Consider the following 14,734-nt stretch of genomic DNA (forward strand, 5'->3'; position numbering starts at 1 on the left):
CATTTAGTTTCTTCCTCTCTCAAGAGCTTAGCGTGACCCTTTTCCACTTCTCATTTGGTGGCGCATTCTGCCGCGAAGAGGGGTACCGCCTCAGCTTTGTGTCAAGCTCATTAGTAAGGCAAAGAAGCCTTTCTTTTTCAACTTTGTAGACCCACTAGCATTCTTAGCCCAACCCCGCAAAAATTGTTTAGCCTCCTTTGGTTTGGGGGAATCTTGTAGGAATTTTTAGTATAGGATTTCTATAGGAAAATTTTCTTTAGAGCCCTTTGGTTTATAGGAATAGAGTCCTATTTCCATGGAAGAATTCTTCCTATCCTCCACATTTCATAGGAAAATAAACATTAGCCTAGACTCAATTAAAGAATTCTATGATGTGAACCAAAAGTCATCTCCTTTCCTATTACTATTCATGGTATTTAAGATACATGGCATCCCATTTTCTATGACTTTCATATTCCTATTATTTTTCTACCCTATGAACCAAAGGTGGCCTAAGATGCCAAATTTTGTACTGCCATCTCTCAATATTAGTAACCCCTCTATTTTCTTTAGCCCATTCTGTTGCAACCAACTCTAGAAGATCCTCTCTTTCAAAGCCTGATAGTTAGAAAGAAAAGGATGTCTTGTTCCCCACATGAGCAGCCTCACTAGAGTCAATAAGTAGAGGTGTATGCTTGGACAATCCACTTTGTAACACATGCATCGTTACAAGGGGGAACTTTTGCCCCCACTTCACACTAGCCAATCGGTTCAATTTTTCATATGTCAGAATCTCAAGATTGTTTGCCCCAGTATATTGCCGACCTATGAGATCTATTTCCCTCAAATCCAGATTCTCAATAATTGCATTGATATAAATGGCCGGCAACTATCAAAGTTATCATTATTCTTCTTCCACGTATGAATAATATTAAAATACCTCCCACCAACATATGTAGAGTCTCCCCACCAGAAATATGAACTAATTCTTGAAGGAACTCAGACTTGAACACAAGTTGAGTTGCCCCATAGACGACAACCAGGGCACAGTCGAAGCCGTCAACTTCCGAGTGCACATGAAATTTTTCAGCATTATCACTTATCACCATCTTTCTTACATCAAGTGATGCCTTGTTCGCCCCAAGCAAGATCCCACCAGATCTTCCTCGAGGCGGCAGACAATACCACACGAAATCCAAAACACTCGAAAAAGTGCCAAAAAACTGAAAGTAAATTTTGATCTCCCGGTTTCTAGCAAAGCGATAAAATCCAACTTTTGTTCCTTATACGTTTTCGCTAAAAATCTCTTACATTATCACTTATAGACGACAAGTTGAGACTTGAACAAAAGTTGAGTTGCCCCATAGACGACAACCAGGGCATAGTCGAAGCCGTCAACTTCCGAGTGCACATGAAATTTTTTAGCATTATCACTTATCACCATCTTTCTTACATCAAGTGATGCCTTGTTCACCCCAAGTAAGATCCCACCAGATCTTCCTCGAGGCGGCAGACAATACCACACGAAATCCAAAACACTCGAAAAAGTGCCAAAAAACTGAAAGTAAAGTTTGATCTCCCAGTTTCTGCTACCTCTTGAGCACTGCGTTGGTTTTCCCTGAAGAGGAAGGGATGATGCAGCAAAGTAGCGTAAGTATTTCCCTCAGTTTTTGAGAACCAAGGTATCAATCCAGTAGGAGGCTACGCGCGAGTCCCTTATACCTGCACAAAACAAATAAATCCTCGCAACCAACGCAAATAGGGGTTGTCAATCCCTATAAGGCCAGTTACGAGGGTGAGATCTGATAGATATGATAAGATAATATTTTTGGTATTTTTATGATAAAGATGCAAAGTAAAATAAAGGCAAAGTAAATAGCAAAGGAAATAACTAAGTAGTAGGCGATTAATATGATGAAGATAGACCCCGGGGCCATAGGTTTCACTAGTGGCTTCTCTCGAGAGCATAAGTATTCTACAGTGGGTGAACAAATTACTGTTGAGCAATTGACAGAATTGAGCATAGTTATGAGAATATCTAGGTATGATCATGTATATAGGCATCACGTCCGAGACAAGTAGACCGACTCCTGCCTGCATCTACTACTATTACTCCACTCATCGACCTCTGTCTGCTCCTGCGCCCTGACGGGTCCGCCCACCCCTGGGCGTGCGCCCGCTGCCCGGCACCCATGCATCTAGCGCCCGTTAAGGCCTGCTGGCCCTATGACATAGGGGCCCACCCCCCCAGAACGTTAGAAAAGGAAAAAAAAGAATATTAAAGAAAAGAATTTAAAATAAATAGTAAAAGAATTAAAGAAACAAATAATAATTAAAATTATAATTAATTAACCTAATAACTATTTAACCTAATTAACTACTGTTAATTAGCTAAACAGTCCCTGACAGGTGGGACCCACCTGTTAGGTTGACCAGGTCAACGGTCGACTGCTGACATCATGCTGATGTCATGATGATGTCGGTATACACTGTTCTGGATAATGTTGAATTAAAATAATTAAATAAATCCAAAATTTGATTTAAATATTTTAAAATCAATATAAAATAAACCGTAGCTCGGATGGAAAAACTTTGTACATGAAAGTTGCTCAGAACGACGAGACGAATCCGGGTACGCAGCCCATTCGTCCGCCACACATCCCTAGCATAGTGAACACGCAACTTTTCCCCTCTGATTCATCTGTCCGAAAACGCGAAACACCGGGGATATTTTCCCGGATGTTTCCCCCCTTCACCGGTATCACCTCATACCGCGTTTGGGCACACCTAGCACCGTTACTTGTCGTGTCATGCATCGATATACATCTGTTTGCATTGTATTCATTGTTTCTTCCCCCTCTTCTCTCTGGTAGACTACGAGACTGACGCCGCTGCTGGTGCCCCGACCGACTACGTTGTTGATGACCCCTACTTGCCAGAGAAACCAGGCAAGCCCCCCCTTGATCACCAGATATCGCCTATTCTTCTCTCTACTGCTTGCATTAGAGTAGTGTAGCATGTTACTGCTTTCTCTCTACCACTTTCAAAATAACACGCTTAATGAGATCTTGGTATTTGATCTGAGTCTGGCCACTGGCCTATACGCACTAACCAACTACGCGGGAATAGTTATGGGCACTAGACATCGTGGTATCAGTCGAAGCCTTCTTGACGTCAGCGATAGGGCGGCGCGCGTCGGGTTGGACTGGAACGCCTGCTGAGGGAGTCCTGGATTAGGGGGTGTCCGGATAGCCGGACTATACCTTCGGCCGGACTCCTGGACTATGAAGATACAAGATTGAAGACTTCGTCCCGTGTTCGGAAGGGACTTTCCTTGGCGTGGAAGGCAAGCTTGGCGATACGGATATGTAGATCTCCTACCATTGTAACTGACTCTGTGTAACCCTAGCCCTCTCTGGTGTCTATATAAACCGGAGGGTTTTAGTCCGTAGGACGAACAACAATCATACCATAGGCTAGCTTCTAGGGTTTAGCCTCCTTGATCTCGTGGTAGATCTACTCTTGTACTACCCATATCATCAATATCAATCAAGCAGGACGTAGGGTTTTACCTCCATCAAGAGGGCCCGAACCTGGGTAAAACATTGTGTCCCCTGCCTCTTGTTACCATCCGGCCTAGACGCATAGTTCGGGACCCCCTACCCGAGATCCGACGGTTCTGACACCGACATTGGTGCTTTCATTGAGAGTTCCTCTGTGTCGTCACTTTTAGGCCCGATGGCTTCTCCGATCATGAACAGCAATGCGATCCAGGGTGAGACCTTTCTCCCTGGACAGATCTTCGTATTCGGCGGCTTTGCACTGCGGGCCAATTCTCTTGGCCATCTGGAGCAGATCGAAAGCTACGCCCCTGGCCATCAGGTCAGATTTGGAAGTTTGAGCTACACGACCGACCTCCACGGAGACTTGATCTTCGACGGATTCGAGCCGCAGCCGAGCGCGCCGCACCGTCACGATGGGCATGATCTAGCTATGCCGCCGAACAGTGCCCTGGAGGCCGCACCCGCATCAGCTCCGACCCTTAATTCGGAGCCAACTGCACCAATCAAGGATGGGTGGTTGGACACCGCCTCGGGGGCTGCAATCTCTATGGCGATCGAGCCGAACACCATCCCTATTCTCTGCGAAGCCCGTGACTCCAAGGAGCCGGATTCCTCTCCAGACTCCGAGCCCTCCGCGCCCCTACCGATCAAACCCGATTGGGCGCCGATCATGGAGTTCACCGACGTGGACATCTTTCAGCACTCGCCCTTCGGCGATATTCTGAATTCACTAAAGTCTCTCTCCTTATCAGGAGAGCCCTGGCTGGACTATGGTCAGCAAGGTTGGGATGCGGATGATGAAGAAATTCAAAGCCCACCCACCACCCACTTCGTAGCCACTGTCGATGATTTAACCGACATGCTCGACTTCGACTCCGAAGACATCGATGGTATGGACGCCGATGCAGGAGACGATCAAGAACCAGCGCCTATAGGGCACTGGAAAGCCACCTCGTCGTATGATATATACATGGTGGACACCCCAAAAGAAGGCAATGGCGATGGAACAGCAGAGGATGACCCCCCAAGAAGCAGCCTAAGCGCCGGCGTCAGCGGCGCCGCTCTAAATCCCGCCAAAGCAAAAATGGTGATTCTGGCACGGGAGATAATAACACCCCGGACAATGCCGAAGACAACCACCTCCAGCAACATTCAGCACAGGAGGATGGAGAAGCCAGCCCTCATGAGAGAGCGGCAGACAGAGAGGTCGAGGACGATAATTACATGCCTCCCTCCGAAGACGAGGCAAGCCTCAACGACGACGAATTTGTCGTGCCGGAGGATCCCGTCGAACAAGAGCGTTTCAAACACAGGCTTATGGCCACGGCGATCAGCCTCAAGAAAAAACAGCAACAGCTTAAAGCTGATCAAGATTTGCTAGCTGACAGATGGACTGAAGTCCTTGCGGCCGAAGAGTATGAACTCGAACGCCCCTCCAAGAGCTACCCAAAGTGCAGGTTGCTACCCCAATTAGAGGAGGAAGCACCTAAACCTACATCACCAGCGCATGATGTGGCCGACCGGCCACCCCGTGGCCGCGACAGAGAGGCCTCTCAGCCCTCCACTCAAGCCGCACCCCGGCGCCGCTCAAAAAATACCAAGGCATGGGAAAATACGCCAGACCTGCGAGATATATTGGAGGAAAAGGCAAGGCAAACAAGATCGATCTACGGATCGCGTGGGCGCCCCACGGCACGAGACGGTAATCGTCACTCCGGATACAGTAAATTCGGCCGGGCCGAACACAGTAGACAAAGCTCGTTTGAGTTGCGTCGTGATATAGCCCAATACAGAGACGCCGCACACCCACTATGCTTCATAGATGAAGTAATGGATCATCAAATCCCCGAGGGTTTCAAACCCATGAACATCAAATCATACGATGGCACAACAGACCCTGCGGTATGGATCGAGGACTTTCTCCTTCATATCTGCATGGCCCGCGGTGATGACCTACACGCCATCAAATACCTCCCACTCAAGCTTAAAGGACCAGCTCGGCATTGGCTTAACATCTTGCCAGCAAAATCAATTGGTTGTTGGGAGGACCTGGAAGCCTCATTCCTCGATAATTTCCAGGGCACTTATGTGCGACCACCAGACGCCGATGACCTAAGCCACATCATTCAGCAGCCAGAGGAATCGGCCAGACAATTCTGGACACGGTTCCTAACCAAGAAAAATCAAATCGTCGACTGTCTGGACGCAGAGGCCCTAGAAGCCTTCAAGCATAATATCCGCGACGAGTGGCTTGCACGTCACGTAGGACAGGAAAAGCCAAAATCTATGGCAGCCCTCACGACACTTATGACCCGCTTTTGCGCGAGGGAAGACAGCTGGCTAGCTCGCAGCAATAACATGACCAAGAGCCCTGGTAATTCGGATACCAAGGACAACAGTGGCAGGTCGCGTCGCAACAAGCAAAAGCGCCGCATTAACGGCGACAATGCTGAGGATACGACAGTTAATGCCGGATTTAGAGGCTCTAAACCCGGTCAGCGGAAAAAGCCATTCAAAAGAAATACTCCGGACCCGTCCAGTTTGGACCGAATACTCGACCGCTCATGCCAGATACATGGCACCCCCGAAAAACCAGCCAATCACACCAACAGGGATTGTTGGGTGTTCAAGCAGGCAGGCAAGTTAAATGCCGAAAGCAGAGACAAGGGGCTGCATAGCGATGACGAGGAGGAGCCCCGGCCGCCGAACAACAGTGGACAGAAAGGTTTTCCCCCACAAGTGCGGACGGTGAACATGATATACGCAACCCATGCCCCAAGAGGGAGTGGAAGCGTGCGCTAAGGGACGTATACGTGATGGAGCCAGTCGCCCCAAAGTTCAACCCATGGTCTTCCTGCCCGATCACTTTTGATCGAAGGGACCACCCCACTAGCATCCGTCATGGCGGATTCGCCACATTGGTTCTAGACCCAATTATTGACGGATTTCACCTCACTAGAGTCCTTATGGACGGCGGCAGCAGCCTGAACCTACTTTACCAGGATACAGTGCGGAAAATGGGCATCGACCCCTCGAGGATTAAACCCACTAAAACGACCTTTAAAGGCGTCATACCAGGTGTAGAGGCCAACTGTACAGGCTCAGTTACACTTGAAGTGGCCTTCGGATCTCCGGATAATTTCCGAAGCGAGGAGTTAATCTTCGACATAGTCCCGTTCCACAGTGGCTATCACACACTGCTCGGGCGAACCGCATTTGCTAAGTTCAGTGCGGTGCCACACTACGCATACCTCAAGCTCAAGATGCCAGGCCCTTGAGGAGTCATCACGGTCAATGGAAACACCGAACGCTCTCTCCGAACGGAGGAGCATACAGCGGCTATCGCAGCGGAAGTACAAAGCAGCCTCTCAAGGCAATTCTCCAGTCCGACCATTAAACGTTTGGACACCGTCAAGCGCGCCTGGAGTAACCTACAACAAGACCTCCTGGCATGTTCCGAGCAAGCGTAGCAATGCGGCCCCAACCCCAGCCCTCGCGAACTTACAAAACCAGTGTTGCGCGTACATAACTACGCTCTGGAAATACCATGGGCACAGGGGGAGGGGCACCATCACGACACGCCCTAAACACGGCTTAAACCGCACTAGGGGCTGCCGATTTCTTAATTTTCTCTTATTTTCAGGACTCCATTCTTCGGAAGGCTTGTCCGGCAGTATAATTGCCGCACAAACGATACAACCAGGGAAGCAGAAAGCTACGCCGCACTATGGAACTCTAAGGTGGTCTCTAGAAAGAGCAGTATACCTGTTTCACATACCATTCCGCAGCTCGCCCCTGGAAAGGACATATTAAATAGCCCCATCTTTTGCTTATTGCACTATTTGTATCGTTCTGCTTTGATCGCAGCTTTTTTAAATAAACAATGCATAGCTTCCGTCTATTATTGCATTACTCTTTTTTATGAATATATGCTCATTAATGACATGTTGCACCCGTACACTTTGGTATGGCCAATACGCCAGGGGCTTAAGTACCCCACAATACGGTGTGAGAAGTCTGAACACTTTCACAAGTGCGGCACCCCGAACTTATAGCATTATATGCATCGGCTCCGAATCATGTCTTGGGTCAATAGTTGGGTTTGCCCGGCTCCTATGTTTTGGTACCTTACGTTCCATTATATCGGCTAAGGTAGCACTAGGAGAACTACTGCGATTGTGCCCCAGTTGAGCTGGGCTAAGCACCTCAGTAGAGAAAGCTAAAACTGACCGTCATGATGAGGCGAGAGTTGGTCGTTGTTTGAGAGGTTTTCGAGTCCCTAAAGACTTATGGCGCTTAGAGCGAGGAGTCGGCTTTGTCCGGCCTAGGCATGGATAGCGCCCCGAACTCGGTCTTCCGAACACTAGGGGCTTCGCCGAAATTTAAAATTATAGAATTCTATGGCTAAGTGAGAGTGCTCAAGCATTATAGTCCGATTGCCTTGTTCGTTGTGTTGAGCGCCTCCCTTGAAGGACCCAAAATGGGAAAAAGAGCGCTCATGTTTATCCCGAACACCCCAGCACTCGTGGCATGGGGGCAGAAGCCGACGGCTCGCCATCTCTCAAATTCGATAAACGGCTGCACAGAAGGTAATATTTTAAATTCAAAAGCGTTGCTTAGCGCATATGAATAAGTTTTCAGCGTACAGGATCACAAATGCGAGTTTACTCAAAAATTACATCTTTGGAGCATTCATCCGCTATAAGTCGGGCACCCTTCAGGGCGCCTTCATAATACGCTTCCGAGACGCGATGCTCCTTGCCCGGCGGCGGCCCGTCCTTCACCAGCTTCTCCACATCCATCTTGCCCCAATGCACTTTAGCACGGGAAAGCGCCCTACGGGCACCTTCGATGCAGACAGAGCGCTTGATTACTTCAAGCCGTGGACAGGCATCCACCAGCCGCCTCACCAGCCCGAAGTAGCTACCAGGCAGAGCCTATCCAGGCCAAAGCCGAACTATGAGGCCCTTCATGGCCTATTCGGCCACCTTGTGGAGCTCGACCATTTGCTTCAGCTGGTCGCTCAAAGGCACCAGGTGTCCGGCCTCATCATACTGAGACCAGAACACCTTCTCCGTCGAGCTCCCCTCCTCGGCTCGGTAGTAGGCGGCGGCATCAGATGCACTGCGGGGCAAATCAGCGAACGCTCCTGGAGAGCTCCGGACTCGGGTAAGTAATAAGTAATTCACTTTCACGTGCTTGATTTGCATAATGAATGCCTTACCCTCCGCTATCTTCTTTATCGCTTCAATTTCTTGGAGGGCTTTCTGGGCTTCGGCCTTGGCAGACTTCGCGCTTTCGAGGGCTGCCGCAAGCTCGGACGCTTGCGTCTTTGAGTCAAGCTCCAAACTCTCGTGTTTTTTCACGAGATCCTGGAGCTCTTTCCGCACCTCCTCCACCTGCGCCTCCTGCTTCCTTATCTCTATGCCCTCCGCGGCCGCTCTGTTTTCGGCCTCGGATAGCGCTTTCTTAAGGGTTGCCACCTCGGTCGTGGCCCCTATAATAGCACGTTGATCCTGTCATTTTTTGCAACCACATCTTCTCTATATACTTGCGCAAGGTATTACTTACCTCCCCTCTCCTCGAGTTGCCTCTTGGCATGGTCGAGCTTGTTCTCGGACCGCGCGAGGTTTTGCTTCAACGTATCCACCTCTGCAGTCTATGCGGCGGAGGCCAGCAGCGAAGCCTGCATACGCATATTGACTTGATTATGTTAGACTCCTGCGAATGTTATTAGATCCTCTATTCGGCTTTTCTTTCCGAACGCCGAACAGAGCATCAGGGGCTACTGTCTATGCGGTAATATTTTTACATATTCTTTACTTACCTCAAAGCCTGTTAGAAGGCTGGCACAGGCTTCAGTCAGTCCGCTCTTGGCGGACTGAACCTTCTGGATCACCGCACTCATAATAGTGCGGTGCTCCTCGTCGATGGAGGCGCCGTTAAGCACCTCTAGCAAATTGTCCGGTACCTCTGGTTGGACGGAGGTCACCGTCTTGGTAGGCTTGCTCCTCTTGGAAGGAGGCTACCTACCGGAGTCCGGAACCGTTGAAGGTTCCGGCGCGGTGTCCGGCTCAAGGACGGACTTGGAGCCCTTGGGGGTTCTATCCCCTTTACGCCTGGAGTCCTGGAGGTCGCCTTGCGGCGCCTCCAGGACCACCTCCTCCTGGCTTGGAACCTGTTGGGACGCCACCTCGGCGTCGTCCGTAGGGTGGGGGGAGGTAGCCGTCGGAAGCGAATTCACATCCGACGAATCCAGGGAGCCGCTCGACGACTCGTCGAGCCCGGCCTTGGGCGGACTGCACAGTCATATTCGGCATAAGGAGGAGCTGTGCAAGAAAGGAACACTATGAATTGCTCTGGTGTCCGAATACTTACAATCTCGCTAGGGTATTGGCCCTGTGCGGCCACTCCTCTTCACCGTTGTCGGTGTTGGTGGAGCAGTCCGGAGGAAGGGTCTTCCCCTTCTTGGACCCTTCGGCCTCCCCAGTTGGGGCGGCCTTCCTTTTCTTCTCTCCCCTCGCTGGAGGGGGAGAGGTCTCTTCTTCCTCCTCCTCGTCTTCACGGGAGGAGTGCGTCTTGGAGTCGTCGGATGATGAATCCGACACCGCAAGGCACTGGGCACTCTTTCGAGTCCCCGTGGCCCTCTTCTTGGCCTTCTTCTCCGGCACCACATAGGGTGCCGGAACCAGCAGCTTCGCCAAGCGAGCGTCCGCTGGGCCTTCGGGCAAAGGAGCCGGACAGTTGATCTGTTCGGACGTCTCCTGCCAATCCTGTCAAAGGTAAGGGAGCTTATATCCCGCATGGAGTCAAACTATGAAAAACTAATACCCTGTAAAAGGTAAAAACAGCTTACCGCACTAGCGTGACGCTGCGTGCTGAATCCGCGATCCTCGGTAGCGGATGCGGGGGCCTTGGCGCCCTTGAAAAGCACCTTCCAGGCATCTTCGTACGTCGTGTCGAAGAGCCTGCTCAGAGTTCGGTGCTGCGCCGGGTCGAACTCCCACAGGTTGAAAGCCCGTTGTTGACACGGGAGGATCCGGTGGATGAGCATAACCTGGACTACGTTGACAAGTTTGAGCTTCTTGTCACTAGGGTTTGGACGCATGTTTGGAGTCCGGTCAGCTCTCCTTTTTTACCCCACGACAGGCCCGTCTCTTTCCAGGAGGTGAGTCGCGTAGGGGGTCCGGATCGGAACTCGGGGGCTGCAGCCCATTCAGGGTCGCGCGGCTCGGTGATGTAAAACCACCCCGATTGCCACCCCTTTAGGGTCTCCACGAAGGAGCCCTCGAGCCATAGGACATTGGGCATCTTGCCCACCATGGCGCCTCCGCACTCCGCCTGGGTGCCGCGCACTACCTTCGGCTTGACATTGAGTCTGAGCCATAGGCCGAAATGGGGGCGGATGCAGAGGAAGGCCTCACACACGACGATAAACGCCGAGATGTTGAGGACAAAGTTCGGGGCCAGATCATGGAAATCCAAGCCATAGTAGAACATGAGCCCTCGGACAAATAGGTGGAGAGGGAAGCCCAGTCCGCGGAGGAAATGGGGGAGGAACACCACCCTCTCATGGGGCCTAGGGGTGGGGACGAGCTGCCCCTCTTCGGGAAGCCGGTGCACGATGTCGTTAGACAAGTATCCGGCCTTCCTCAGTTTTTTGATGTGTCCCTCTGTGACGGAGGAGACCATCCACTTGCCTCCCGCTCCGGACATGGCTGGAGAAGGTTGAGGTGGGGTGTGCGGACTTGGGCGCTGGATCTCGAGTGCGCGATAATGGATAGGCAAAGGAGGAAGAAGGCGTGGATGAAAAGGTGGATCCTTATCCCCTTATATGGGCGGACGCGACTATGTGTCCCCACGAGCCTGGTAAAACTCGCTTATCTCCCAACCGCCGTAATCAATGGCGCGGTTGGGTTACCCACGCCCGTATTGATGAGAATCCCGGAATAAGGGGACACGATCTCTGCTTTGGAAAGACGTGCCAAGGGAATCGCCTCGCTAAACGCACTGAGGTGGGACAGTAAAATGATTCGAATAAAGACTTGGCTGTGTTTTGATGTCAAGCTACGGAATACGTCAGCAGATTAGATTTGTGTAAATATTATTCTCTCTATGGCAATATGTGGAAACTTATTTTGCAGAGCCGGACACTACCTTTGTGTTCAAAATCTTCTATGAAGTACTTGGAGGAGGAACCCGCCTTGCAATGCCGAAGACAATCTGCGCGCCGGACTCGTCGTCATTGAAGCCTGGTTCAGGGGCTACTGAGGGAGTCCTGGATTAGGGGGTGTCCGGATAGCCGGACTATACCTTCGGCCGGACTCCTGGACTATGAAGATACAAGATTGAAGACTTCGTCCCGTGTCCGGAAGGGACTTTCCTTGGCGTGGAAGGCAAGCTTGGCGATACGGATATGTAGATCTCCTACCATTGTAACCGACTCTGTGTAACCCTAGCCCTCTCCGGTGTCTATATAAATCGGAGGGTTTTAGTCCGTAGGACGAACAACAATCATACCATAGGCTAGCTTCTAGGGTCTAGCCTCCTTGATCTCGTGGTAGATCTACTCTTGTACTACCCATATCATCAATATCAATCAAGCAGGACGTAGGGTTTTACCTCCATCAAGAGGGCCTGAACTTGGGTAAAACATTGTGTCCCCTGCCTCTTGTTACCATCCGGCCTAGACGCACAGTTCGGGACCCCCTACCCGAGTCCGCCGGTTTTGACACCGACACCTGCTCTTGTATAAGGGAGGCTAGGTCTGCTCGCCGGCCGCGTTCGCAACATGCAGGTGTGCATTGGGCGATGGGCCCAGACCCCTGCGCCATAGGATTTAGACCGGCATGCTAACCTCTCTGTCGTGCCTAGGTAGGGCTGCGACGTGTTGATCTTCCGAGGCCGGGTATGACCCAGGAAAGTGTGTACGGCCAAAGGGGATCGAGCGTGTTGGGAAATGTGGTGCACCCCTGCAGGGAAGTTTATCTATTCGAATAGCCGTGTCCCTCGGTAAAAGGACGACCCGGAGTTGTACCTTGACCTTATGACAACTAGAACCAGATACTAAATAAAATACATCCTTCCAAGTGTCAGATACAACCCGGTGATTGCTCTCTCACAGGGCTACGAGGGGAGGATCGCCGGGTAGGATTATGCTATGCGATGATACTTGGTGAACTTACCATCTACTCTCTTCTACATGCTGCAAGATGGAGGTTGCCAGAAGCGTAGTCTTCGATAGGACTAGCTATCCCCTCTTATTCCGGCAGTCTACAGTTCAGTCCAGATATGCTATCCCTTTTCCATTTGATACCACTACATACATATGTAGTGTAGCTCCTTGCTTGCGAGTACTTTCGATGAGTACTCACGGTTGCTTTGCTCCCCCTTTTCCCCTTTCTATACCCGATTGTTGCGACCAGACGATGGAGTCCAGGAGCCAGACGCCACCGTCGACGACGACTCCTACTACACTGCAGGTGCCTACTACTACGTGCAGGCCGCTGACGACGACCAGGAGTAGTTTAGGAGGATTCCAGGCAGGAGGCCTGCGCCTCTATCGATATGTATCCCACTTTGTGCTAGCCTTCTTAAGGCAAACTTGTTTAACTTATGTATGTACTCAGATATTGTTGCTTCCGCTAACTCGTCTATGATCGAGCTCTTGTATTCGAGCCCTCGAGGCCCCTGGCTTGTAATATGATGCTTGTATGACCTATTTTATTTGTAGAGTTGTGTTGTGATATCTTCCCGTGAGTCCCTGATCTTGATCGTACACGTTTGCGTGTATGATTAGTGTACGGTCAAATCAGGGGTGTCACAAGTTGGTATCAGAGCCAACTGCCTGTAGGAATCCCCCTTCCACACTCCTTGGCCAGAGTCGAGTGTAGACATTGCAAAATTTTTACTAACATGGTTGTGTGTCTTACGGGCCCACGTCGGCATTTGGGTAGTATTAGAATCTTTTACTCATCGATCCTTACTCTGGGACTCTGATCTCTCTTCTATTCGGGTTAAATGATATTACTAACTCTAACATTAGGATCACGTGATCACTTCCACCCAGAGAGCCCCTTATAATAGATGATCGCCTGCTGCACCAGAAGATTTCGAAAATACTCTCTGATGTTCTCCCGAGAACATATGCTCATCGTCTTTGCAATTCCCTACCACCGTAATATCCTTATGGATAACTACATACACTTGCCATTCATACAATCATTCCCCGTTGATCTTGTTATTACAAGATACCCCGAATTTCTCTCTATTGTTCCGAGAATACTTGTGCCTACTGCCTTGTAGTTCCTTGCCACAGAAATACCCCTACGGATAATTTCTTGCACTTATCAAGTATCCGCTCATCCCCCGTTGATCATGTGTTTCACAAAATTCTTTGAAATGCTATTCGATCTTCCAAATTCCTGAGCAGCCCATTGCTCTTAAAATTCTCACTTGCTTGCACTATGGTTAATCCCATATGTCTCGTAATCTTAATGGCATCCCTTGTCATTATCATTTTGAGTCTGTTGATTCAATATGTTGCGAATGCTCATAATCCTCATTCAGATCCTAGAATTCATCCTTCCGGCTCTGACGTCATTTGACCAAGAGTTGTTTCTCGACCAATCAAATTGTCATCGATTGTATCCCTAAGGCTATTCAACTTGTCTTTTGATCAGAGTGTCTGCTACTGATCTTCTAATTTGGAAATCATAATTCCTTTGCATTTAAGCATCGAATTATTCAGATGTTTCTATAATCTGATGCCTCTTTGCATTCCTTCTTCTTCTGATGAAGTACTGATACTCACATCAGATCCATTGAGGACCGCTGAATCCTTTGTTGGATTATTATCCGGCAATGTCCTTCATATTCAAAATCTCGTGCGCTCTTCCCCTGATACATATTGCCTTTGGTAAATTGCATTCTCTTATTTGTCAACCATGCTCTGCTTCCGAGCTTGAGTTAATTACCTCTGAAGTTTTTGCAAATGTTCCTAAGATGCCCCGATGGGTTGAATTAATGCTTTCCCTAATTTGTGTGAACCCGGAAATTTCTATGGGTCATACTCTACTGGTGTTACGCCAGATAAAAATTTCTACACTACAACTTTGTCAAAAGCGAGAAGTAAATGAGAGGTTATGCATTGGAGAAATGGGAGTCGACCTTGAACTTTTGTCTTCATGCCC

The sequence above is a fragment of the Triticum dicoccoides genome, chromosome 5A, assembly GCF_002162155.2.
Source record: "Triticum dicoccoides isolate Atlit2015 ecotype Zavitan chromosome 5A, WEW_v2.0, whole genome shotgun sequence".
NCBI classification, from domain to species: Eukaryota; Viridiplantae; Streptophyta; class Magnoliopsida; order Poales; family Poaceae; genus Triticum; species Triticum dicoccoides.